At 36.4% G+C, this 27,767-nt stretch overlaps 1 pseudogene; it reads left to right on the top strand.

The window, feature by feature from the left end:
* LOC140860955 (NAD(P)H dehydrogenase (quinone) FQR1-like) lies at nt 1-27,767 on the top strand (annotated as a pseudogene).

The raw sequence follows: 27,767 nt of genomic DNA, 5'->3' as shown, positions 1-27,767 counted from the left end.
ATGGAGCTCCAAAACCTCAAGAAAATCGAACCCACTTTCCGTTTTCAAGATTCAACTTCCCGAAAATTAAGAATTTTCATCATGTTCTATTGTACAGGCATGTAGAGTGCTTGGCCAGAATGCTCGAGAAAGGGGTGGATGCGGTGGAGGGTGTGGACTGTAGTCTGTACAGGGTTCCCGAGACCTTGGAGCCACAAGCTTTGGATCAAATGAAAGTGCCACCAAAAAACGACGAGATTCCGGTGATTTTGGTGGAGGATTTGGTGGAGGCAGATGGTTTTGTTCGGGTTCCCAAAGAGGTAGGGGTGTATGGCGGGGCAGATGAAGCATTTTTAGACTCGACCGGGGTGTTGTGGAGGGAGCAGAAGCTTGTCGGAGTTCTCGGGTTCTTTGTGAGCACCGGGACACAAGGAGGCAAGCAAGAAACCACTGTGTAAGACAGTTGTTACATCTCGCATTTGACTCTGTTTTTATGGTTCAGCTTATTCTACAATCGATGTGATTTTATATCACAACCGTCAAATTCTGAATTCAAATAAACATAAAAGTGATATAAAATTGAATTTGTAAGATTATAGAGTGGTTTACATGCTTCATTTAGTCTAATGTTGATGTATTGATAGCTAGAAATTGAGTAGAATGTGGTATTCTTTTCTTGGCACTTGATTGATGTTGTATTCTTTTCTTGCCACTTGATTGCTATTGACTTATTTGACACTCTTATATGTACTCTTGCTTTGTTTTTCTAGCAAAACTTTGGGTAAAGCCTTTGGGAGGATAATTAATTGTCCAATATTTGTAGTATGAGCATAATGTACTGCACAAAATCACCAAGTATGTAGGTTGCTTAAAAGTGAAACATCAAAGACCATGTAGTTGCCTAAACCGCGTACCAGAGCACGACCCAAGAAAGTGATGTAAATGAATCTAATCGAGCCGATCATTAGTCAAATTCAATGCTCGAATATTAGTACGAGAGAGACCTTCTGATTGTCATTTATTTTATTCTTGAAAGTTTCTTCTTTATTTTCTTTAATTAATTTAACATGAATCCTTGTTTGGTATAGTTCATGTTCCCGATTTAACGACTCCTCTCTTTATAATCACAGTTAATATATATGTTGCAGATTGACTGCAGTTACACAATTATCCTATCATGGAATGGTCTATGTTCCAATAGGATACACATTTGGAGCCGACATATTTGAAATGGACGGTATTATAAAAAAGACTAGAATCGACGAACTTGCAAAGAACCCATGAACTAACCTTTGGTTTCTCTTTTTGTAAGGCCCGAAAATATTAAATTATTAATTATGGGATTTAAGAATTAAATTCCATATTATGGGCTAATATTGATTTGAGAAGTTATGGACATGATAGATTTAATTTCCGAGCCGAAAATATTTAATTTGAGAATTTACGGATTTTGAGAATTAAATTTCGAGAATTCTTAAATTAAAAGAATAAATATTCGATTTGAATATTTATGGAATTCAAGATTAAATTCCATGTTTTGGGAATTAAATAAGATTAATTTTGAAGATACAACTCGATAAGGGACTGATTTGCAAATATCGAAGTTGAAGGCTAAAATGCAAAAGGCCGGGACTATTTGATTAATTCGAATATATTTAATTTGAGAATATTTAGAGTTTCGATTTAAATTCTAATAATCTTAAATTATTTTGGATTGAAATTGAATTAAAACGAAGGCCGAGGACTGAATTGCAATTAAGAAAGATTTGAGGGACTAAATTGCAATTAAGCAATACATATCCGATTTTAATTATAATTATCAGCATGAATACGTGTATCACTCATATTTCATTCAGAAAAGTTTGAGAATTCTGAACAGAGAGCTGCGATATTTTTCTTTGATTTGATTTCCGATTTTCAAATTGCCGTAACTTTTGATCCGATCGTCCGATTTCGATTCCAAAAGATGTTCTGGAATCCTTGCGACGAGGAATTTGACTTGATGTAAGTATTTAATCATCTCGGCATGTTTTGAAGAACGAAATTTGGTAGAGATCAGTACTTTGGTACATGATCATGTTCTTGATATGTTGTATCGTTTATTTTCGAAACCGGATCGAATATGGATTAAGGAATGAACTTGTTATGATGTCCAGCTTGTATTTGATATACTTAGCTGCTGTTATGAGGATTATAATGATGTATTAATGATTTAGATGCACATATGATTTTCTTATGAAGTTAAAAACGTTAGCTTCAAAGTCGATATTAAGTCGGTTACCGATTTTGAATCGCTACGCCGTCGATTCATGTTTTGAGACTAGTTTGATAGCTGATTATCAAGATGAGATGTTCTTTGAAATATTATCGATGATATAGCATTTTTATTCCTCGGTTTCAGACTAGTTTTGAAGGATAACGTCTCAAGACTCCGAATTCGAATTGAAGAAGAAGAAGGGAGGTTTGAAATGCATTTGATCGAATATGTGTTGATGATTTTGACTCGATTCTGAAATGAATGTATTGAACGAAGCTTGATGTGAAGGTTTTGAGATTGCAGTTCAGATTTGAAGAATTCAGAACAGAAGAAATACGAATGTAAAAGTGGACTACTACTTGAATGAGATTAAAACTCGAGATGGTTTGTATCGAGTTCCCTAAATCACATACTTATTTGATTACTTGATTTTATATGAATTATTGAATGAGGCTATGATGTGAATGAATGCTATATCGATGTTATATGTTGCATTCATCTTGTGAGACTTGTTCTTTGATTTTGAAATGAACGGAAACGTTCGAATAGACGATTTGAGGAACTATATGTGTATGACCTGGGTGGTTGAGATAGCCTAGCGTATGATTTACATGTATGGTGGCGTCAAAGTCTAGAGAAGCAAGATAAGTAGCCCCACCTCGATCGGGAGAGTCGGTGGTTTAGTTACGATATCTTCTTCTCGGGATCCCAACCGACAAAATGAGAGATTTCTTGAGAGAAGCCTATTTTTTTTAATCATGCATTGTTTTTTATTTATATCATGAGTTTGATATATAACTTGATTTGCATGTTAATTGCTTTTACTGAGAAATATATTTCTCACCGGATTTTTCCGGCTATTGTTCTGTTTGTATGTGTGCATGGTAACAGGTGATTCAAGAACAGGGCAAAGACGGGCTTGGCAAATCGAGACTTGAGATATTAGAGTGATGATCCGGTGTAGATGTTTTTATGCTGTCAACCTTTGTTAGTTCAAGAACATTGATCTTGTAGTTGTTAGACTTGAACTTTTGGTCTAGAGATTCTACTACTTCGAGATGTATAACACATGATCATGTTGAGTTTGAGTTTTTGATGTTATCATCTTCTCTTGTTCTTATCTGGTTTTGTTGGAAGAAGTTAGATATCACAAACCTTCATTTGACAGCGAAAATTCAGATTTTTAACAGGTGGGGCAGGAGCTAGTCTGTTCATTTGACAGCAGAAATTCAGATTTTTAGCAGCGGGGCAGAGTGCAGCTCGCTCGAGCGGAGCTCGAGGCTCGCTCGAGCGAGCCAAGGGGTCTTGGACCCGAGCGGCTCTCGCTCGAGCGAGAGGTGAGGCTCGCTCGAGCGAGCCACCTTTGTTTAAAAAAAAAAAAAAATTGGCTTTGATGTTTGCCTTTAATTCATGAACATTGAATTATTATTATGATTTGAGAGATTAAGAACCGGGTCGTCACAACAGGTGGTATCAGAGCGTAAGTTCTTGGACTGAGATAGAAACTGAGCGGGGTAGATTGAGTCACATGCATTTATAGTATTGCATGATTATGCATTACTCGATTTGATGATTGATGATTTGATAAATTGCATGTGAGCATGATCTATCTTTGAAATTCAACTGCCTGATTTATTGATTGGTAAATAGTTGAATTTTCTTATTGATGTTATTATATGATGCTTCGGGTGATGTAAGCACCCAGAATTGAATAGAACATTATTCTTTGGGTGACGTAAGCACCCCAGACTGAACAGAATTGTATGGCCAGACTGAACAGAACTGTATTGCTCAGTTGAATGAGGTATCTCCGATTGAACAGATTAGTATATCAGCGAATGAATAGATGTTCTTGCAGGTAAAAGTTGGTTTACAGAGCTGGATCAGTTGTGCAAATCTTTTGAATATACAGATATATGTTGCATTAGATCGATTATATACCAACTTCAAGACCTAGCAACCAGCTGATAGCTTGTGACGAAGAAATTTTGACAAAATAGAGGTATATTGATTGTTGGTAAGTGCATAGAACAGAATTTTGTTTATAGTTCTTTGCCACAACAGATAGAAATAAAAGAAAAATATAGCCTCTAGAAGCTGAATATTTTGAATTTTGCGGATGGCCTTATTAGAATTTTCAAGCCTACTATGATTCTCTGAATTGTAGATGATAATAATGAAGCTCAAGATTGAGTTGTTTAATTATGGCTTGAATTCGACGATTATGTTTGAATAAATGTTGACAGAAACATTTTATGAAAGACATAGCCCTGTCTAAGAGAATTGAAGCTGAATGATGAGTTAGGAGAATGAAATTGTAGACATGCAAGAGGATGTGAGATACTCACAACTTTATCTACAATTTTTATTTCAGAACAGATATGAAGTGAATGATATGAAAGTAATTCTTTAACTCTAGCGGACCAAGATAGAAGTGTTTGGGGCTAAATGCAGAATATGTTAGAGATTACTACACTCATTTTAGAGGGGGATATTCGAACAAGCAGTGTAGCAAATCAGATTCTGAGATGATTTGAATGAAGAATGGTTCCTGAAGTATACAGAGGATCAGAATGAAATTACACCCGAGAATGAAATTGCAGGTAACAAATTTATTTTGTTTTGACCTGTTTATTAATGGTGCAATAGATATATGATAGCTGAAAGCTTAGTATATGATTACCTCTGTCTCAGAAAAGAGACTTTGTGAATTGAACTGACGAATAGAACTATTGCTTCGATGAAATGAAATTGAACATGATGTTGTTCATATGTGAAATATTTGGTTACGATGCATGATAGATGATGAGACTATAACCAAGTACTGATTAGTGATAGTTTCAGATTATTGAATCACTTGTTTTTGTGAGTTAACCAATCAGTATGCTTTATGCTTTACGAAGTACATGTTTACCTGAATATCTGAGTTTCTTGGAAGCATGTATTACGTGAAAATGAAGTAGAATTGGTTCTTGATCAGAACTCGAGTTATTGAGAAGTATGAATAGTCTGATCAAAGGAGAACTTAAATAGAATTGATGAATAGAAGAAACGATTGAATTAGATCAACAAGAACATGATGTGCATATGAATATGATGATATGATATAGAATCTTGAATTAAGATTCTGTGATTTTGGTTTGATATATGATGTTTGATTACAAAAATATTCTGAAATCAGTATATTCGATGCACTAGATATGTTCAAGATCTAAATCATCATTGATAGGTATGCCAATGAATAGAGATTACAGATATGTTCCAGTAAGATTTCGACTTTAGTTTAAGTTGTGAGCTGGAATTTTATAGCGACTTGATGAATTGAATGCTGCTTTTGAAGTTTATATGATAGACGATGATATGAAAATCAGTTAGTTGAGTCTTTTCTTTGATTATGCTGAATAGATTACATCAATTGGATATATGATTCTTGAAATGTTGATTTGAGTGGCTCTCCTTGTTTTGTTCATAGAGCCTGAGTTGATTTACTCATTCTGAGTTATGAGATGCAAGTAAGTTGTTTTCACTTTGCAGAGTTTGTTATCCAGACGATTGATTTTGGATGACCTTGATTGAGAGATTTTCTCAATCTTGATTTATTTCTTTTGATTTTGAGAATTATTGATCCTTTGATGCAAAATTTCAGCGTATTTAAAGATTTTTGGCTCGTAACTGATATAAAGATTTGAATACTATCCAGATGTTGAATTGGTTGTATAATTTGTACGTTGGAAATAGAAGTGAGAAATGAAATAGGCATTGATCGATTGATTTTAGATTTCTGTATATTTTGGTTTGAGTATATTCAGACGAATATATCACCAATCAGAATGATTTTTGATTGGAAGTAAGCCAGAACTGTTCAAAAGATGAAAGAAACACAGAAAGTAAACTGAAGCAATGAGAATTCAGTAAAGAATGCCAGATTGAGATATGAATTGAAGCCTCAGATCCGAATGAATGAATTCTATTATGATTGATTATTTGATTGTGCCTGATATTTCCGAAAAGAGATATCAGAATTTAAAGAATTGCACAACAATGAATTCAATATTCATTCGATAATTGTTTTATCAGAAGATAAAACAAATAGAAGTAACAGAATTAGTACATTTTTGAAGTTAAATGTACCGAGAGTTTCCGATGAATTTGAAGATCGTTCACCAGATGAGTTCAGTGATAGTTTGGAAACTCCAAAAATTGAAACGAGATTATAATTTGAAAGAATATTTTGTGAAACTACCATGATGAAACAGTATAGATGAGGTAAACAGGTGGTAGTTATGAACAAATTGATTGACATTACTGTATACGATGATCTGTCTGTATGATCAAATCACTGAATTGTGATTAGATTCATTATAAGATGAACAGTAAGCCAAGAAATATTGTTTCAGATTGAAACATTGGGTTTACTATTAAATTGTAATACAGATGATCCGAAGACTTTGAGTAATTTTTGAGGTAAAGGTACAATATATTATCCTTGAATTGGAAGAATAGTCAGAGAAGATGAATCGAATGTCGAGAATGAACTTCACTTGATGTGATACCAATTATCAACAGCTCTGAATACTTTGAAATCTGTGACTACAGCATATTATACTCTGATTAATAGATAGTCCGAATAGACTAATCAGAATTTTAGAATACACTGTATGAGATGTGAATAACAGTTATTTATTCAGATCTGTGAAGAAGATAGAGATATGATGAAATTACATGAATGATGAAAATTTATTGTCAGGATTAAAACTTTAGATTTATTCGACAGAATGTGGCATCGATGGATTGACTGATGTTCTGAGAGTTGGTTATATGTGATTGCATTATACCATTCATCGATTGATGGATTATCTGAGTTGATTTTCCAGATATTGAGACTATTCTCAGAACTTTAATACCTGATTCGGTATTACTTGACTTGAGTGTTGCCACTTGATGATTATAATTCCTGTAACAGCTATTGAGCCGAGTTTGAGATAATGCTATGAGGATATGATGAAAGAAAATCCGATTTCTTTGTGTTGAAATGTTACTATTGAGGTATATAATATCATATCAGACATGAATTGTTGATATTAGATCAGATTTGATTTGAGACACACAAAGATTTTGAAGATGAATCTGTACGAAATGAAAACAGAGAAGAAAAACCAGAATTCGTAATTTAATGATAGATAAAACTTTTGAAGCTGAAACTGATTCGTTAAGCGGAAAAGTTATTATTGAAACATCATTCAATTCAGAATAGAGAAAAAGCAGAGTTTAATTTGCAGATTCAGAATATGAAGTTGACTATTGATCTTGAAGCACTGAATTGAATGACAGCTTAGACTTGATATATGTTCTATCTAGAACATCGAATGATATTCAGAAAGAAACAAGTCGACACAGATACTGAACTTCATTGAATGAGATGTCAGATGGAATTGACGATGGGAAAGATTTATTCTTTTCAGCTTGATACAATGAATCCGAATTGTTCAATGAATTTGAATTGTTCCATGTATATAAGTGAAGGAAGTATCAGTAGATTCTTCCTATGTACTTTAATTAGATGAAATAGATATCGAAAAAATTTTGAGTTAGATTAGTCGACAAATCTTTAATTGAAGAAAGAAGCAGCTCAGAACGAATTCTTTTCAATGACTGAAAGTACAACTGAATAGATACCAAAGAGAATAGAAGCATATCCGAAGAAAGGATCTAATAAGAAATGAAGTAATGAGATACGAAGTTCAGAGTTATATGATTGAGGTGAGAATAACTTCAGATAATCATTCAGTCTATCAGACTTGATATTTGATTTGACTACGATTTCGAGGACGAAATCATTTCTTAGAGGGGAGGAATTGTAAGGCCCAAAAATATTAAATTATTAATTATGGAATTTGAGAATTAAATTTCATATTATGGGCTAATATTTATTTGAGAAGTTATGGACATGATAGATTTAATTTCCGAGCCGAAAATATTTAATTTGAGAATTTACGGATTTTGAGAATTAAATTCCGAGAATTCTTAAATTAAAAGAATAAATATTCGATTTGAATATTTATGGAATTCAAAATTAAATTCCATGTTTCGGGAATTAAAGAAGATTAATTTTGAAGATACAACTCGATAAGGGACAGATTTGCAAATATCGAAGTTGAAGGGCTAAAATGCAAAAGGTCGGGATTATTTGATTAATCCGAATATATTTAATTTGGGAATATTTAGAGTTTCGATTTAAATTCTAATATTCTTAAATTATTTTGGATTGAAATTGAATTAAAACGAAGGCCGAGGACTGAATTGCAATTAAGGAAGATTTGAGGGACTAAATTGCAATTAAGCAATACATATCCGATTTTAATTATAATTATCAGCATGAATACGTGTATCACTCATATTTCATTCAGAAAAGTTTGAGAATTCTTGTAACACCCGGTATTTTAAATACGTAAATTCGCATGCATAATTAGGAATTTTATTTATTTAAAATTTTAGATTTATGGGTTAAATAATTATGTGGAATTATTTGTGCATGATTTAATTTATTTTTTTAAGCATTTAACCCATAATTGGTGATTTTATGATTATTAGTATTTAATTGTTTTTGATCGCGTAGACGGGAACGTGGACGGACGAGATGACAGCTTTCTAGCCAAATCATTTTATGAGTCTTTTTAGAGCCCAATAATATTATTTTGAGTTTTATTCCCTCAATATTTTTAGTATTTAATTTTATATAATTTTAGGAGTCCGTTTTTATTCAAAATAAGCCAAAATAATGACTTTTTAGTATTTTTAAAATTCCTTTAATTTAATATTTCGGGATTTTAATTTAGTTATCAGATTTTACTTCTTATTTAGAGTTTTTAAGTTATATATTTAATATCCTTTTTGAATATTTTCAATTATCCTAAAACCTATTTTAATTAAAAAACTTAAACCTAAACCTATTCTACCCAAACCCTTCACCCGATCACTCACTCAGCCGACATCCCACCCTCCTTCATCTTCTTCTTCGACCGAGAAGCCCCAAGGTAGACTCCATAGCCACGTTTTTGAAGGTCCAAAGCAAGTTGTCATCGCCCCGTCGTCCCGGAATCGTCCCACGCGCCTATTTCTCTTCAATCTACGGTTCAAGGCATGATTCTTTCTCTTTATTTTCGTGCCATATCAGGAATTATATGTGTGAATGTGTAGACATCAGATTGTTCCAACAATTTTCAGAAAAACGAGAACAGTGCGGGTTTTATGCGTGTGTTCTTGCGTTTCTTGATCATATTCATGTTTTTCTTAACCATGATTCGTACTACTGCTGGTCAAGGGGATTTAGGATGCGTGAGGGAGGCCTAGACTCGTATGGCTCGAGTGGCTTGAGCCAAACGAGCCCAGGAAACCCGCAAGTGCAGATCGGCCTCCATGGATGCGCAGCTAGGGTTCGAGGGAAGAGGGGTTCGGGCTTGGTTTAGGGCGTGCATGGGGTCAGGGCTAGGGCCAGGTCGGGACCGCCCAGACGTGGGCTACGTCTGGGCCGCGGGGCTCCGGCCAGGGGCGGCCGGAGCTGGCTGGCAGCAGGCCGTGAAGACCTGCTGCTCTCGGCCGAGAGGGAGCAAGGGAGGGGGGTCACGGGTTTTGGGCTAGTTTCGGGTCTGGGCCGGGCCTGAGTGGTCCGAGTCAGGTCAGTAGGGTAGTGGGTCGGGTTAAGTTGGTCCGGGTCCGGGTTGGTGGGCCGGGCTCGAGTCTTTTTAATGTTAAGGTATTTTAGGATTTAATTGGCTTTTGGGCCAATTAATTTGAAATAAAATGATTTGGGTTCCATTTAATTTCTTTGGGATAAATTTAATTATTTTTGGGCTAGTTTCGGGTCTGGGCCGGGCCTGAGTGGTCTGGGTCGGGTCAGTAGGGTAGTGGGTCGGGTTAAGTTGGTTCGGGTCCAGGTTGGTGGGCCGGACTCGAGTCTTTTTAATTTTAAGGTATTTTAGGATTTAATTGGTTTTTGGGACAATTAATTTGAAATAAAATGATTTGGGTTCCATTTAATTTCTTTGGGATAAATTTAATTATTTTTGGGCTTAATTAAATTAATTTAAGTTAATCTCTTAAATTTTTATGGGCCTTGGGGCCCATGGAAGTTATTGGGCCAATCTTTGGGCTTTAGGGCCCATTGGGCCAGAATAAGTTGTTATTGGGCCAGGAGTGTTTTTAATGGGCTTTAATTAATTAATTGGGCTTAGAAATGTAATGTTGGGCTTAAGTATGTTAATGGGCCAGATTTAAGTAAATGGGCTTGAGTGTTAGGGCCAGCAGTCAGTACAATCCATGAGAAATTGCATGTGTCCTGAATATATATTTAATTATTTTTATGCATGGAAGTTATTTTTATATTTATATGATAGTATGAAATTAAATTAAATATATATGAAGGACACACATTTTATTTAAGTACATGCATTCATGAAATAATTTTATGCATGATTTAATGTTTAAGGTTGAGCAAAAGAAAATATTTTATGTTGGAAGTTGAAGTAGTGTGACAATTTAAGGGGGATTCGTCCCCATATGTGAACTATTGAAGGGCAGTTTACTGCCAATTTAAGAGGTGATTCGTCACCGCCACGTACGTTGGTTTCTACGCTGATCAGTATTTAATGTATGATTTAAGGTTACACTATGGATACAACCATGCGATGTTAGAAAATAATTTGTTCAACAATGTTTATGTATTATGTATGATTATGATATTTAAGTTAATTTAAGTTATGTTATGTCATGATATTATTTTAAGCATGCTCATTCATGTATATGTTATGTATTAGTATTAAAGTGATTTAAATTATTTTAAATCCTTGTTATGTTAGCATGTTGGGCCTCTAGGCTCACTACACTGGTATGGTGCAGGTGAGTACGTAGAGGACGTAGTACCCACCGGAGGCGAGGACGTATGAGCAGACTGGCAGTGATCCCCGTGACCGTTGTCTGAGTCTTTATGCATGTCTCGAATTTTTAGCATGTTACATTTTAATTATTTTCAGTGGTTGTGATTTGGGATATTTTATTTAAGTAATTTTCAGTGCATGCAAAACTTTAATTTATTCCATTTTTGGTCAGTATTTTATTTAACGCATGACTCAGATATTTAAATTATGAAATTTTAAGTTTTCGAATTGTTGTATTATTTTTATTTAAGTTATTTATTTTTAAATCTATTTATTCTGTGCATATATGTATGGGCATGTATGTACATCTATTTTAATTAGTAATAAAAAAAAAATTTCCGCATATTTATTTATTAATTATAGAGTTAGGGTCGTTTCAGTTGGTATCAAAGCACGGTCCTTGGAAGGGTCATTACTGCTATGCGAGCTCAGAAATCCACGCTACCGGTATGTAAGTTTTAAGTGTTTATAGCATGATTTATTTTTAAGAATTTAAGTTAGCATTAATTTTTAAACCACTTAGTTATGCATGGCGATTTACGTAAAGAAATATGTGGTGGTGCAGAATGCCTCCCAGACCGATGAACAGACGTGGGGGATCTCCACCTACACCTCCACCTCCACCTCCGCAGAACCCACTAGCAGCATTGGAGCAGGCCAATGCTACTTTGATGGCGGGGATTACTGCTCTGTTAGAGCAGCAGGCTTTACGTCCTAGGATGTCCCATGAGGAGGACGTAGCTGAGCGGTTCCAGAAGAAGGGACCCAAGGAGTTCACTGGTACCACCGTCCTTTGGTGGCTGAGGGGTGGATTCGCTCTTTGGAGTCCATCTTTGCGTATATGGGGATCACAGATGCCGACAGGGTGAACTGTGCGACGTACATGATGAGGGGAGATGCAGCTTTGTGGTGGGAGGGTGCTTCCAGGGGAGTTCACCTTCCTACACTGACGTGGGCAGAGTTCAGGCGTATCTTCTACGCCAAGTATTTCACGGAGGATGTGCGCAGTCGCATGATCCGGGAGTTTATGAGTCTCCGACAGTGGGGCAGATCTGTGGTTGAGTATGTGAGACAGTTCGAGAGGGGCTGTCACTTTGTGCCTCTGATTTCAGACAGTCCACAGGAGAAGATGAGGCAGCTTGTGGAGGGGCTGAAGGCGGATATCAGGCATGACGTTTGCATGGCGGACGTCCCTACTTATGAGACTGCAGTCAGTAGAGCCTTGCGTTCCGAGGAGGGCAGGAGAGAGATCCAGAGGGAGCAGCAAGGGAAGAGACAGATTCAGTCAGGGTATCAGCGACCATCTTCGCAGCCTCCTGCGAAGAAGCAGTTTACTGGGCCGGCTAAGGGCCCGAATCCGCAGCAGAGGCCGCAGCAGCAGAGGCCACAGCAGCAGAGGGGCGGGGCCCCTAATGCCATAGGTTTTCCTACTTGCCCAAAGTGTCAGAAGATGCATTCGGGACCTTGTCTGTTGGGAGCAGAAGTTTGTTACCACTGTAGGGAGCCAGGGCATCAGATAGCTAACTGCCCAAGGAAAAAGAACACTGCTGGTAGAGTATTCGTCATGCAGGCAGAGGAGGCAGACCCAGACACCTCCTTGATCACCGGTATATCTTACCTCTAGTATTTTATAATTTTCCTTTGGTTAAGAATTTCGTTTTCTTTATGGAATTGTTGTTCTTTGGGTTATCTATCTGCATGTTAGAATAAGATGCATGTTTTACTTGTGATTAGAATTAAGGGTTAGTAGTGACTCATTGGGAAAAAGTTTAGTAGTGGTATGAAATTGTTGGGAATTTTCTGGGTGCAGGGAGAATTCTAGTTGGAGGCAACTCCACGTTTGCGTTTCTAGATTCAGGGGCTACACATTCGTTTATCTCCCTGGAGTTTATCAGGCGGATAGGCATCACACCTGAGATTATTGACAGTGGGTATGATGTTACTATGCCGTCAGGGCAGATTATTTCTACCTCGAAGGTTATTCGAGAACTGGAGTTGGAGCTTCAGGGACACTCCATTCGAGCAGATGTGGTGGTTTTGCCATTGAATGGTTTTGATTTGATTTTGGGTATGGACTGGTTGACAGTCAATGGAGCTTCGATTGATTTTTGTCGGAGGTCAGTGTCAGTGAAACCGTCAGGGGGCGACCTGTTTACTTTCCATGCATCTCAGAGCAGTGATTTTCCTCAGGTGATATCTCTTATTCAGGCGAGGAAGTTGTTGAGACGGGGTTGCCAGGGGTTTCTAGCGAGTATTGTCACGGCCTCAGAACCATCTAGCAGATCATTATCAGAGATAGAGGTGGTTCGTGACTTTCCAGATGTCTTTCCGGAGGATGTTGCAGGAATTCCACCAGTGAGAGATGTGGAGTTCGGCATCGATTTAGTGCCAGACACCGTGCCTATCTCTAAGGCACCGTACAGACTTGCTCCTACCGAGATGAAAGAGTTGAAGGAGCAGATTCAGGAGTTATTAGAGAAAGGCTTTGTTCGTCCTAGCTTTTCTCCATGGGGAGCTTCGGTGTTATTTGTGAAGAAGAAGGATGACAGTATGAGATTGTGCATCAATTACCGAGAGCTCAACAGGGTCACAGTGAAGAACAAGTATCCACTGCCGAGGATAGAGGATTTATTTGATCAGTTGCAGGGAGCTTCAGTGTTCTCCAAGATCGACCTGCGATCTGGTTATCATCATCTGCGTGTTAGAGATGCAGATGTGTCCAAGACTGCTTTTCGGACACGGTATGGGCATTACGAGTTCCTAGTGATGCCATTTGGGATGACCAATGCTCCAGCGGTTTTTATGGATCTCATGAACCGCGTTTTTCAGCCGTATTTAGATCAGTTCATCATAGTCTTCATTGATGATATCTTGATCTACTCTAGGAGCATTGAGGAGCATAGACAGCATCTACAGACAGCCTTGCAGACTTTGAGGGAGCATCATTTGTATGCCAAGTTCAGCAAGTGCGAGTTTTGGCTCGAGCAGGTGGCATTTCTTGGCCACATTATTTCGAGAGATGGGATTGCAGTTGATCAGTCGAAGGTTGAGGCAGTGCAGAATTGGGGTATTCCGAAGAATGCTTCGGAGATTCGCAGTTTCTTGGGTTTGGCAGGATATTATAGGAAGTTCATCAAGGGTTTTTCCTCTATTGCAGTACCCTTGACTTCTTTAACCAAAAAGAACGCGAAGTTTACTGGAGTTCAGACTGTCAGGGGAGCTTCGATCAGCTGAAGGAAGCACTCACTACTGCACCGGTGTTAGCGGTGACAGTACCACGAGGAGCTAGTGGTGTACACCGACGCGTCTAAGCTGGGTTTAGGCGCAGTACTTATGCAGTGTGGCAAGGTTATTGCGTATGCGTCGAGGCAGCTGAACATTCATGAGCAGAATTACCCGACGCATGACTTGGAGTTAGCAGCAGTGGTTTTCGCTTTGAAAATCTGGAGGCACTATCTGTATGGCGAGAAGTGCAAGATTTTCACTGATCACAAGAGCCTCAAGTACTTCTTCACTCAGAAGGAGTTGAACATGAGGCAACGGAGATGGTTGGAGTTGGTGAAGGATTATGACTGTGACATTAGCTACCATCCGGGTAAAGCTAATGTAGTAGCAGATGCTTTGAGTCGGAAGTCGTCAGTGGTATCATGTTTGACCGTACAGTTACCACTACAGAGCGAGATTCAGATATTTGACTTGGAGTGTTATTCGAGTGGTCATGCACCGAGCTTGTCAGTGTTGACGGTGCAGCCAGTTCTGCGAGATCGGATCAGGGATGGACAGTCTACTGATGAGGAGTTGCAGCGATGGAGACAGAGAGATGAGGCCAAGGGTAACCTCCTGTATACAGTTGTGGATGGCATTATTCAGTACCGTGGTAGGATGTGGGTACCAAACGTCGATCAGTTGAGAGCTGAGATTTTAGCAGAGGCTCACACATCTTCGTACTCCATTCACCCCGGAAGTACGAAGATGTACAGAGATTTGCAGCTATTGTATTGGTGGCCCGGGATGAAAAGAGACATCGGGAGAGTGGTGTCAGAGTGCTTGACTTGTCAGCGAGTCAAGGCAGAGCATCAGCGTCCAGCAGGACTTCTTAGACCTCTTCCTATTCCGGAATGGAAATGGGAGAATATTACGATGGACTTTGTGGTTGGCTTACTGAGGAGTGCCAGAGGTTGCACAGCGATTTGGGTGATTGTGGATAGACTCACCAAGTCAGCTCATTTCTTGCCGGTGAGGACTACTTACTCATTGACATAGTATGCAGAGCTTTACATCAAGGAGATTGTTAGGTTGCATGGCATACCAGTGTCGATTGTGTCAGACAGAGATCCGAGATTCACATCCGCGTTTTGGAAGAGTCTGCACATAGCTTTGGGGACTAGACTTTTATTCAGCACAGCATTCCATCCCCAGACAGATGGTCAGTCTGAGAGAGTGATCCAGGTTCTCGAGGATCTTCTGAGAGCTTGTGTCATCGATTTTCAGGGCTCGTGGGAGACTAGACTGCCATTAGTGGAGTTTACCTATAACAACAGTTTTCAGTCGTCTATAGGTATGGCTCTATATGCAGCATTGTATGGGAGGAGATGCAGATCTCCTGTGCATTGGGATGAGGTTGGTGAGAGGATTTTACTTGGTCCTGAGATTGTGCAGCAGACAGCTGATATTGTGACTCAGATTCGGGATCGGATGAGGACTGCTCAGAGTCGTCAGAAGAGTTATGCAGATACTCGACGACGAGATTTGGAGTTCGCTGTAGGTGATCACGTATTCCTGAAGGTGTCACCTATGAAGGGAGTAGTGCGATTTGGCCTGAGAGGCAAGCTTAATCTGAGATATATAGGGCCATTCGAGATCTTGGAGAGAGTTGGCACGTTGGCCTACCGTTTAGCTCTACCGCCAGGGCTAGCGGCAGTGCACAACGTTTTCCATGTATCCATGCTTCGGAGATATGTCTCCAACCCGTCGCATGTGTTGGATTTTGAGCCTTTTCAGTTGACACCAGAGTTAGCATTTGAGGAGAGGCCTATACGGATCTTGGCTAGGGAGGAGCGGAGGCTTAGGACGCGTGTCATACCGATGGTCAGATTCCAGTGGCTGAATCACTCGGAGGAGGAAGCTACTTGGGAGACCGAGGCAGATATGAGGACTCGCTACCCGGAGTTGTTCGGGTAAGTACTTTAATTTCGAGGACGAAATCCAATTTAAGGAGGGGAGAATTGTAACACCCGGTATTTTAAATACGTAAATTCGCATGCATAATTAGAAATTTTATTTATTTAAAATTTTAGATTTATGGGTTAAATAATTATGTGGAATTATTTGTGCATGATTTAATTTATTTTTTTAAGCATTTAACCCATAATTGGTGATTTTATGATTTTTAGTATTTAATTGTTTTTGATCGCGTAGACGGGACCGTGGACGGACGAGATGACAGCTTTCTAGCCAAATTATTTTATGAGTCTTTTTAGAGCCCAAAAATATTATTTTGAGTTTTATTCCCTCAATATTTTTAGTATTTAATTTTATATAATTTTAGGAGTCCGTTTTTATTCAAAATAAGCCAAAATAATGACTTTTTAGTATTTTTAAAATTCCCTTAATTTAATATTTCGGGATTTTAATTTAGTTATCAGATTTTAATTCTTATTTAAAGTTTTTAAGTTATATATTTAATATCCTTTTTGAATATTTTCAATTATCCTAAAACCTATTTTAATTAAAAAACTTAAACCTAAACCTATCCTACCCAAACCCTTCACCCGATCACTCACTCAGCCGACATCCCACCCTCCTTCATCTTCTTCTTCGACCGAGCAGCCCCAAGGTAGACTCCATAGCCACGTTTTTGATGGTCCAAAGCAAGTTGTCATCGCCCCGTCGTCCCGAAATCGTCCCACGTGCCTATTTCTCTTCAATCTACGGTGCAAGGCATGATTCTTTCTCTTTATTTTCGTGCCATATCAGGAATTATATGTGTGAATGTGTAGACGTCAGATTGTTCCAATAATTTTTAGAAAAACGAGAACAGTGCGGGTTTTATGCGTGTGTTCTTGCGTTTCTTGATCATATTCATGTTTTTCTTAACCATGATTCGTACTACTACTGGTCAAGGGGATTTAAGATGCGTGAGAGAGGCCTAGACTCGAATGGCTCGAGTGGCTCGAGCCAAACGAGCCCAGGAAACCCCCAAGTGCAGATCGGCCTCCATGGATGCGCAGCTAGGGTTCGAGGGAAGAGGGGTTCGGGCTTGGTTTAGGGCGTGCATGGGGTCAGGGCTAGGGCCAGGTCGGGACTGCCCAGACGTGGGCTACGTCTGGGCGGCGGGGCTCCGGCCAGGGGCGGCCGGATCTGGCCGGCAGCAGGCCGTGAAGACCTGCTGCTCTCGGACGAGAGGGAGCAAGGGAGGGGGGTCACGGGTTTTGGGCTAGTTTCGGGTTTGGGCCGGGCCTGAGTGGTCCAGGTCGGGTCAGTAGGGTAGTGGGTCGGGTTAAGTTGGTCCGGGTCCGGGTTGGTGGGCCGGGCTCGAGTCTTTTTAATTTTAAGGTATTTTAGGATTTAATTGGTTTTTGGGCCAATTAATTTGAAATAAAATGATTTGGGTTCCATTTAATTTCTTTGGGATAAATTTAATTATTTTTGGGCTAGTTTCGGGTCTGGGCCGGGCCTGAGTGGTCCGGGTCGGGTCAGTAGGGTAGTGGGTCGGGTTAAGTTGGTCCGGGTCCGGGTTGGTGGGCCGGGCTCGAGTCTTTTTAATTTTAAGGTATTTTAGGATTTAATTGGTTTTTGGGCCAATTAATTTGAAATAAAATGATTTGGGTTCCATTTAATTTCTTTGGGATAAATTTAATTATTTTTTGGCTTAATTAAATTAATTTAAGTTAATCTCTTAAATTTTTATGGGCCTTGGGGCCCATGGAAGTTATTGGGTCAATCTTTGGGCTTTAGGGCCCATTGGGCCAGAATAAGTTGTTATTGGACCAGGAGTGTTTTTAATGGGCTTTAATTAATTAATTGGGCTTAGAAATGTAATGTTGGGCTTAAGTATGTTAATGGGCCAGATTTAAGTAAATGGGCTTCAGTGTTAGGGCCAGCAGTCAGTACAATCCATGAAAAATTGCATGTGTCCTGAATATATATTTAATTATTTTTATGCATGGAAGTTATTTTTATATTTATATGATAGTATGAAATTAAATTAAATATATATGAAGGACACACATTTTATTTAAGTACATGCATTCATGAAATAATTTTATGCATGATTTAATGTTTAAGGTTGAGCAAAAGAAAATATTTTATGTTGGAAGTTGAAGTAGTGTGACAATTTAAGGGGGATTCGTCCCCATATGTGAACTATTGAAGGGCAGTTTACTGCCAATTTAAGAGGTGATTCGTCACCGCCACGTACGTTGGTTTCCACGCTGATCAGTATTTAATGTATGATTTAAGGTTACACTATGGATACAACCATGCGATGTTAGAAAATAATTTGCTCAACAATGTTTATGTATTATGTATGATTATGATATTTAAGTTAATTTAAGTTATGTTATGTCATGATATTATTTTAAGCATGCTCATTCATGTATATGTTATGTATTAGTATTAAAGTGATTTAAATTATTTTAAATCCTTGTTATGTTAGCATGTTGGGCCTCTAGGCTCACTACACTGGTATGGTGCAGGTGAGTACGTAGAGGACGTAGTACCCACCGGAGGCGAGGACGTATGAGCAGACTGGCAGTGATCCCCGTGACCGTTGTCTGAGTCTTTATGCATGTCTCGAATTTTTAGCATGTTACATTTTAATTATTTTCAGTGGTTGTGATTTGGGATATTTTATTTAAGTAATTTTCAGTGCATGCAAAACTTTAATTTATTCCATTTTTGGTCAGTATTTTATTTAACGCATGACTCAGATATTTAAATTATGAAATGTTAAGTTTTCGAATTGTTGTATTATTTTTATTTAAGTTATTTATTTTTAAATCTATTTATTCTGTGCATATATGTATGGGCATGTATGTACATCTATTTTAATTAGTAATAAAAAAAAAATTCCGCATATTTATTTCTTAATTATAGAGTTAGGGTCGTTTCAATTCTGAACAGAGAGCCGCGATATTTTTCTTTGATTTGATTTCCGATTTTCAAATTGCCGTAACTTTTGATCCGATCGTCCGATTTCGATTTCGAAAGATGTTCTGGAATCCTTGCGACGAGGAATTTGACTTGATGTAAGTATTTAATCATCTCGGCATGTTTTGAAGAACGAAATTTGGTAGAGATCAGTACTTTGGTACATGATTATGTTCTTGATATGTTGTATCGTTTATTTTCGAAACCGGATCGAATATGGATTAAGGAATGAACTTGTTATGATGTTCAGATTGTATTTGATATACTTAGCTGCTGTTATGAGGATTAGAATGATGTATTAATGATTTAGATGCACGTATGATTTTCTTATGAAGTTAAAGAAGTTAGCTTCGAAGCCGATATTAAGTCGGTTACCGATTTTGAATCTCTACGTCATCGATTCATGTTTTGAGACTAGTTTGATAGCTGATTATCAAGATGAGATGTTCTTTGAAATGTTATCGATTATATAGCATTTTTATTCCTCGATTTCAGACTAGTTTTGAAGGCTAACGACTCAAGACTCCGAATTCGAATTGAAGAAGAAGAAGGGAGGTTTGAAATGCATTTGATCGAATATGTGTTGATGATTTTGACTCGATTCTGAAATGAATGTATTGAACGAAGCTTGATGTGAAGGTTTTGAGATTGCAGTTCAGATTTGAAGAATTCAGAACAGAAGAAATACGAAGGTAAAAGTGGACTACTACTTGAATGGGATTAAAACTCGAGATGGTTTGTATCGAGTTCCCTAAATCACATACTTATTTGATTACTTGCTTTTATATGAATTCTTGAATGAGGCTATGATGTGAATGAATGCTATATCGATGTTATATGTTGCATTCATCTTGTGAGACTTGTTCTTTGATTTTGAAATGAACGGAAACGTTCGAATAGACGATTTGAGGAACTATATGTGTATGGCCTGGGTGGTTGAGATAGCCTAGCGTCTGATTTACATGTATGGTGGCTTCAAAGTCTAGAAATGCAAGATAAGTAGCCCCACCTCGATCGGGAGAGTCGGTGGTTTAGTTACGATATCTTCTTCTTGGGATCCCAACCGACGAAATGAGAGATTTCTTGAGAGAAGCCTATTTTTTTTAATCATGCATTGTCTTTTATTTATATCATGAGTTTGATATATAACTTGATTTGCATGTTAGTTGCTTTTACTGATAAATATATTTCTCACCGGAGTTTTTCGGCTGTTGTCGTGTTTGTATGTGTGCATGGCAACAGGTGATTCAGGAACAAGGCAAAGACGGGCTTGACGAATCGAGACTTGAGAGATTAGAGTGATGATCCGGTGTAGATGTTTTTATGTTGTCAACCTTTGTTAGTTCAAGAACATTGATCTTGTAGTTGTTAGACTTGAACTTTTGGTCTAGAGATTCTACTACTTCGAGATGTATAACACATGATAATGTTGAGTTTGAGTTTTTGATGTTATCATCTTCTCTTGTTCTTATCTAGTTTTGTTGGAAGAAGTTAGATATCACAAATCTTCATTTGACAGCAGAAATTCAGATTTTTAGCAGCGGGGCAGAGTGCAGCTCGCTCGAGCGGAGCCCGAGGCTTGCTCGAGTGAGCCAAGGGGTCTTGGACCCGAGCAGCTCTCGCTCGAGCGAGAGGTGAGGCTCGCTCGAGCGAGCCACCTTTGTTTTAAAAAAATATATATATTTTTTGGCTTTGATGTTTGCCTTTAATTCATGAACATTGAATTATTATTATGATTTGAGAGATTAAGAACCGGGTCGTCACACTTTTTCTAACATAAATTTTTTATTTGTTTGACTTATGTCTCCCTACAAGTAAAAATCTTACATTAATATATTTTTCAATTCACAGATGGTAGAACACATAATTTACGAGAATGCATCTACAAGAAAGTGTAGTTGATCTAGCGGAAGTATTAATGGCACATCGTTGCCTTTATGATCTTTTTGTGAGACTCAATTTTATTTCATGACATTTGTATCATTGTAATATGAACGGATTATTGTCACTTGTAAACTAATTTATGGAATTATACTTTTATCGGGAAATACCTTGAGTATCTCCTATTTATTGAGAGGTTTTGTCAAAATTTGTACAATCTAATTGCAAATTTTTAACTTTTTTTTGTTAATTAATAAATTATTTCATGTTAATTAATCTTGGTTTCGACTTTTGATAACTAGCATCAATTATGATTATCACATGTTTATGCATTTTAATGTCTAATTTGATAGCATATATAATGATTAACAAATACATGTATATGTATCCATTTTATATATTTGTAACATATATGGTTAAAACAACATTATGTATGCATATAATGTCCTAATTTTGTAACATTAATGGTGATGTTGGTGCGTGGTCAGACGCAGTACCCGTTATATTGACCAGTAGTACAATATATTAAAAATAAAATATAATAGAGACTAATTGCGGTATGGTGTTATGTTAAATTTGGTACAGCTTCCATACATAATATTGACCAGTAGTACAACAAATTTTTTTTCGATTGAATGATTAGATGCAGGAAACAAGCATATAATCTTCGGATAACGTGTTCTTATTTTGAACTTTTTTTATCTAATTAATGCATAATATTTGGAAAAAACAACTTTTTACCATCATTTGTATTTTTCAAGAGCAAAAAAACACTATCGACTTAATTATTGGCGCAAAATAGTTTATTTGAAATAAAAAATAGTCTGAATTTGTTACAAAATATGTATGGAAGATGTACCAAATTTAATAAATTCTCATACCACAATTAAACGTTATTATACTTTATTTTCAAGCAAAAGTACTACGTATCGTTACAAATGGTACTGTGTACCAACACCACAATATAAAACATGTATGAAAAATGTACCAAATTTAACAAATTCTCATACCACAATTAGACGTTATTATACTTCATTTTTAAGCAAAAGTACTATGCACCGTTACAAATGGCACTGCGTTTCTGATCATGCACCAACACCACAATGTAAAACATGTATGGAAGATGTACCAAATTTAACAAATTCTCATACCACAATTAGAGTTTCTTATACTTTATTTTCAAGCAAAGATACTACGTATCAATACAAATGGTACTGCTTTTCTGACCACACAACAACAACAAATGTAAAACATGTATGGAAGATGTACCAAATATAACAAAATCTCATACCACAATTTGACGTTATTATACTTTATTTGCTAGCTAAAGTACTATATATAGATATAAATGGTACTGCATTTATGACCTCGCACCAACATCACAATGTAAAACATGTATGAAAGATGTACCAAATATAACAAATTCTCATACCACAATTAGACGTTATTATACTTCATTTTAAAGCAAAATTACTACGCACCGTTACAAATGGTACTGCGTTTCTGATCACGCACCAACACCACAATGTAAAACATGTATGGAAGATGTACCAAATTTAACAAATTCTCATACCAAAATTAGACGTTATTATATTTTATTTGCTAGCTAAAGTACTACGTATTGATATAAATGGTACTGCGTTGCTGACCACTTCATTTTCAAGCTAAAATATTTTTATTTATACTACAAAATTAGACATTTGATATGTAAACATGTGTTAATCACCATTGATGATACAAAATTAGGACATATGATTCATAAACATGTGCCAATCATATACATGTTTATGCATCAAGTGCATGATTCAATGATGATTGACACATGTTTATGAGTCCTAATGTCTAATTTTGGTAGCACATATGGTGATTAACAAAACACATGTTATGTATCCATTGTTTATGTTTGTAACATCTATGGTTAAAACAATTTTATCTATGCATCCAATGTCCTAATTCTGTAACATCAATGGTGATTAAAATATTCACTCATAAAATGTCTAAATTTTTAGTATCAATCATGATTATAACATGTTTATGCATTCTAATGTCTAATTTAGTAGCATCAACAAACACAAGTATATGTATCCATTGTATATGTTTGTAATATATATGGTTAAAACAACTCTATCTATGCATCCAATGTCCTAATTTTGTATCATCAATTGTGATTAACACGTGTTTACATATCAAATGTCTAATTTTGTAGTATAAATAAAAAAATTCTTTAGCTTGAAAATGAAGTGGTCAACAACGCAGTACCATTTATATCAATACGTAGTACTTTAGCTAGCAAATAAAGTATAATAACGTCTAATTGTGGTATGAGAATGTGTTAAATTTGGTACATCTTCCATACATATGTTTACATTGTGGTGTTGGTGCGTAGTCAGAAACACAACACCATTTGTATTGATACTTAGTACCTTTGCTTAAAAATAAAGTATAATAACGTCTAATTGTGGTATGAGAATTTGTTATATTTGGTACATCTTCCATACATGTTTTACATTGTGATGTTGGTGGGTGGTCAGAAACGCAGTACCATTTATATCTATACATAATACTTTAGCTAGCAAATAAAGTATAATAACGTCAAATTGTGGTATGAGATTTTGTTATATTTGGTACATCTTCCATACATGTTTTACATTTGGTGTTGTTGCGTGGTTAGAAAAACAGTACCATTTGTATTGATACGTAGTATCTTTGCTTGAAAATAAAGTATAACAAACTCTAATTATGGTATGAGAATTTGTTAAATTTGGTACATCATCCATACATGTTTTACATTGTGGTGTTGGTGCGTGATCAGAAACGCAGTGCCATTTGTAACGGTGCGTAGTACTTTTGCTTAAAAATGAAGTATAATAACGTCTAATTGTGGTATGAGAATTTGTTAAATTTGGTACATCTTTCATACATGTTTTACATTATGGTGTTGGTAAACAGTACCATTTGTAACGATATGTAGTACTTTTGCTTGAAAATAAAGTATAATAACGTCTAATTGTGGTATGAGAATTTGTTAAATTTGGTACATCTTCCATACATATTTTGTAACGAATTCAGACTATTTTTTTATTTAAAATAAGCTATTTTGCGCCAATAATTAAGTCGATAGTGTTTTTTTTGCTCTTGAAAAATACAAATGATGGTAAAAAGTTGTTTTTTCCAAATATTATGCATTAATTAGATAAAAAAAAGTTCAAAGTAAGAACACGTTATCCGAAGATTATATGCATGTTTCCTGCATCTAATCATTCAATCGGAAAAAAAAATTGATTAAACCTAAAAATGGTTTGCTCTCCAACGACAACATAAAATATAATGAAATCTTCATGACGTTTTTCTGAACACCCAATTATTGTCGCATGAAATGGTTGTGGTGATACATACATGCTCTAAATACTATTCATTGTGCAATATTTTTTCGTACGTCCATGCTTCATCTTCATCACGAGAACCGCCCACAAATGCGTGTAAATACCATAATCAAAATCTGCATCTTATTTTCAACACAAAACCCGGTTCACATTTTTCTATATTTTGTATACAAGTAAGAACAAGTGCCATTTTTTGTGAATTGGGAACACAAAAATCTACATTTCTTTATCAAATTTTTTATTTAGTGCTTCTAATTTCTCCCTCGAATCATTTGCATATTTTCTGCTCTGCATATGTGCTTCATTTTCATCAAATATTTTTAACCATTTCTGCATAAAAGAAAAAACAACAATATCATCATTACTAATTCTAATATATCATACGCTTCCTAAATTTCGTCCAAACAACACATACCATCAAACTTAGTAACTTAGAAAAAACGACAAAGAAACACAATGCAAAACACTCCAAAAAATCAAACAAACCAAAAATTATTCATCAAAACAAACTAAACAAGACAGATAAATTAAACAAACTAACACAAATTGAAGGAAACATAATGCAAAATACACCATTGTAATTCATACTCTTCATTTGACATATTAAAGATATATGATAGCTTGATATAAAAAAATATTAAACTTCAAGGGAGGTTCCATTGTTTGAAATATAATATGTAGCAAACTGAAAAGTGCGGCAACAACACGCCCTTAAAAAATCCACACTTCAAAAATCGAACAAATAATAATCTAATTAGAATTGTTGGTAAAAAAAGATAATTTAGGAACTTCACATAATCAAAAAGCTAATTTAACAATTCATTTAAATAAAGGTAAAAAAATCACCATACTACTTTTCTATATGCTTTTTAAGAAAATCTCTCTAAATTAAACAAACTAGCACACATCGAATGCATAAGCTACAACAAAAACAAAATAAAAATAAGACTAAAATTACAACAACAATGTGAAATAGTGCAGAAATTGATTGTGGTGATTATATGTAGATGTGAGTAATAAAATTGACGCAATAGTGGTTGATCACTAAATTAGTGATCATTTTTTAAAGGAAAAAATCATTAGTGATCATTTCATATGAAAATAAATTGTTCATTCTACGGTTTAAATTAGTATTTCATTCTCAATCCCAAAAAATCGTGCCAATTAATTGCACAAGCATTTAAAAAAAAAGTGTGACAAAGAGATATACAACAAAAAAACAGCTGCAAATGGACATACAAATCCAAAAAAAATCGAAAAAAAGACACAAAATAAATTACCATAAAAACAACAACAAAAAGACACAAAATAAAACTATCTAATAAACTACCATAAATCAATAATAAAAAGACACAAAATAAAATAATATATTAAAGTGTGCGAAGAACAGAGAGCAAAGAACAAAGAGAACGAAATAGAAATACTATCAAAATTCAATATACTACCTTGCTATAGAACTTTTAAGAAAATGCCTCTAAATTAAAAAAAACAGCAGAAAGGTGACGAACAGAGACAAAAACTTATGTTTTATTGATTCAAAAAAATGAATCAGAATATAAATGGAGAAGAATTACACGGCCTTATATACTTTGGTATCCTGATCATCTATATGTTTAAGCTTAAACATAACAAAATTATATAATTAAAAATAAATCGACTTTTCGCTTCAAAAAATAAATAAATCGAATTCTATAAAATATATCCAGCACAATCAAGCACAAAATCGCAGAAACAATTGGAGAAACCGACCAAAATATCAAACTTGGAGAAAGAAACCCACTGCCTTCGTCTCCTGTGTTGCTTCGACTCGTCCCTTGTCATCGCCCTCTTCGAAACCTTCGCGGGTCATGTTGTAGGTAAGTGGGTTTCTTAGGCCGTGGTTTTTCTTCCGTGAGTTCTCAAGTTGAGAGAAGAAGGAAGCATGGGTTGGAGAAGAAAGTGGCGAGAGTGGGTTGGAGAACAAAGGGAAGGAAATTAGGGCGAATAATTAGGGAAAATAAGAATTAAGGGTTAAAAAATTAAATATGTGAAATAGGGAGTTGAAAATAAGTTTCTGGTGCATCAGCGAGTGCAGAAAAAGAATGTATGACATGGTGACTGAACTTAAAGTGGAGTTTCTGATTAGGGATTTATGTCCAATTTCCCGATTTCTTAATATATAAAGTGCAATATGTAGTAATTTTTTTAACTATAAAATAAGAATCTACTAATAAAATCACATCAACTTTAAACTTTTTGACGCGATCGGTGGCCCATAGCGAAGATGAGATGCGAAACGCAACCAAAGCATAGTCAAACAAAGCGAGACCAAATGCAGAGTTATAATCACATACATGAATCAATAGTTGTGGGAAGGGCAATGTGAGGGTCGCAATCTCCAAACTTTTTGTATATCACGTCGAGGGAATAGGATGCGTGGACACGAACCGTGTTAGGTTCAAAACACGGGCAACCCGGCTGAAGGGGTCCACAATCTATCACCCACAAGCATAGTCTAAAAACCCCTGATTGAATGATGATTCTTATGTTGATGCACGGGGTGTCGTTCAATATGCCTATAGTATGCTTGGTAACTCTTCTACCGACTTTTCTTTATCATTACCCAAGCGGATTTTAAGATGCTGCAAGATTGTTTGATTAATAACTTCTATTTGGCCGTTAGCCTACAGGTTGCCGAATGATGTGAAAAACTGATGGATAGACATGCCTTTGCACCATTCTTTTATCTTTGCTCTGGAAAATTGAGTTCCATTTTCTGAGATCAATGCTCGGGGAATTTCAAACCTGTACACTATGATTTTCCAAAGAAAACCGATGACATATTTTTCGGTGATTTTTTCTAGTGGCTACACCTCGACCCATTTGGTGAAATAATCTACTGCAACAATAAGGAAGTTTCTTTATCCTGTAGCAGGAGGAAAAAGCCTACAAGGTCCATTCCTCACCGAGCAAAAGGTAGTGGGCTATCCAATGGTTGTAGCAATGCTGCGGGCTGGGGGTGAAGATTGGCTTGTTCTTGGCATGGCCGACAACGTTGGACGAGTTCCAAAGAATATTTCTTCATGGTGGGCCAAAAGTATTCGTGACGTAATGCTTTGGCATCCCGTGATTTTTTCCCTAAATGATTTTCACATATTCCTTCGTGAATCTCACGGAGAACGTAATATGCTTTACTTGGAGTGA

This window comes from Henckelia pumila, chromosome 4, assembly GCF_033568475.1.
Source record: "Henckelia pumila isolate YLH828 chromosome 4, ASM3356847v2, whole genome shotgun sequence".
Lineage (NCBI taxonomy): Eukaryota > Viridiplantae > Streptophyta > Magnoliopsida > Lamiales > Gesneriaceae > Henckelia > Henckelia pumila.
The sequence above is the reverse complement of the archived record's forward strand: the minus strand, read 5'-3'. Positions and strand labels throughout refer to the sequence as shown.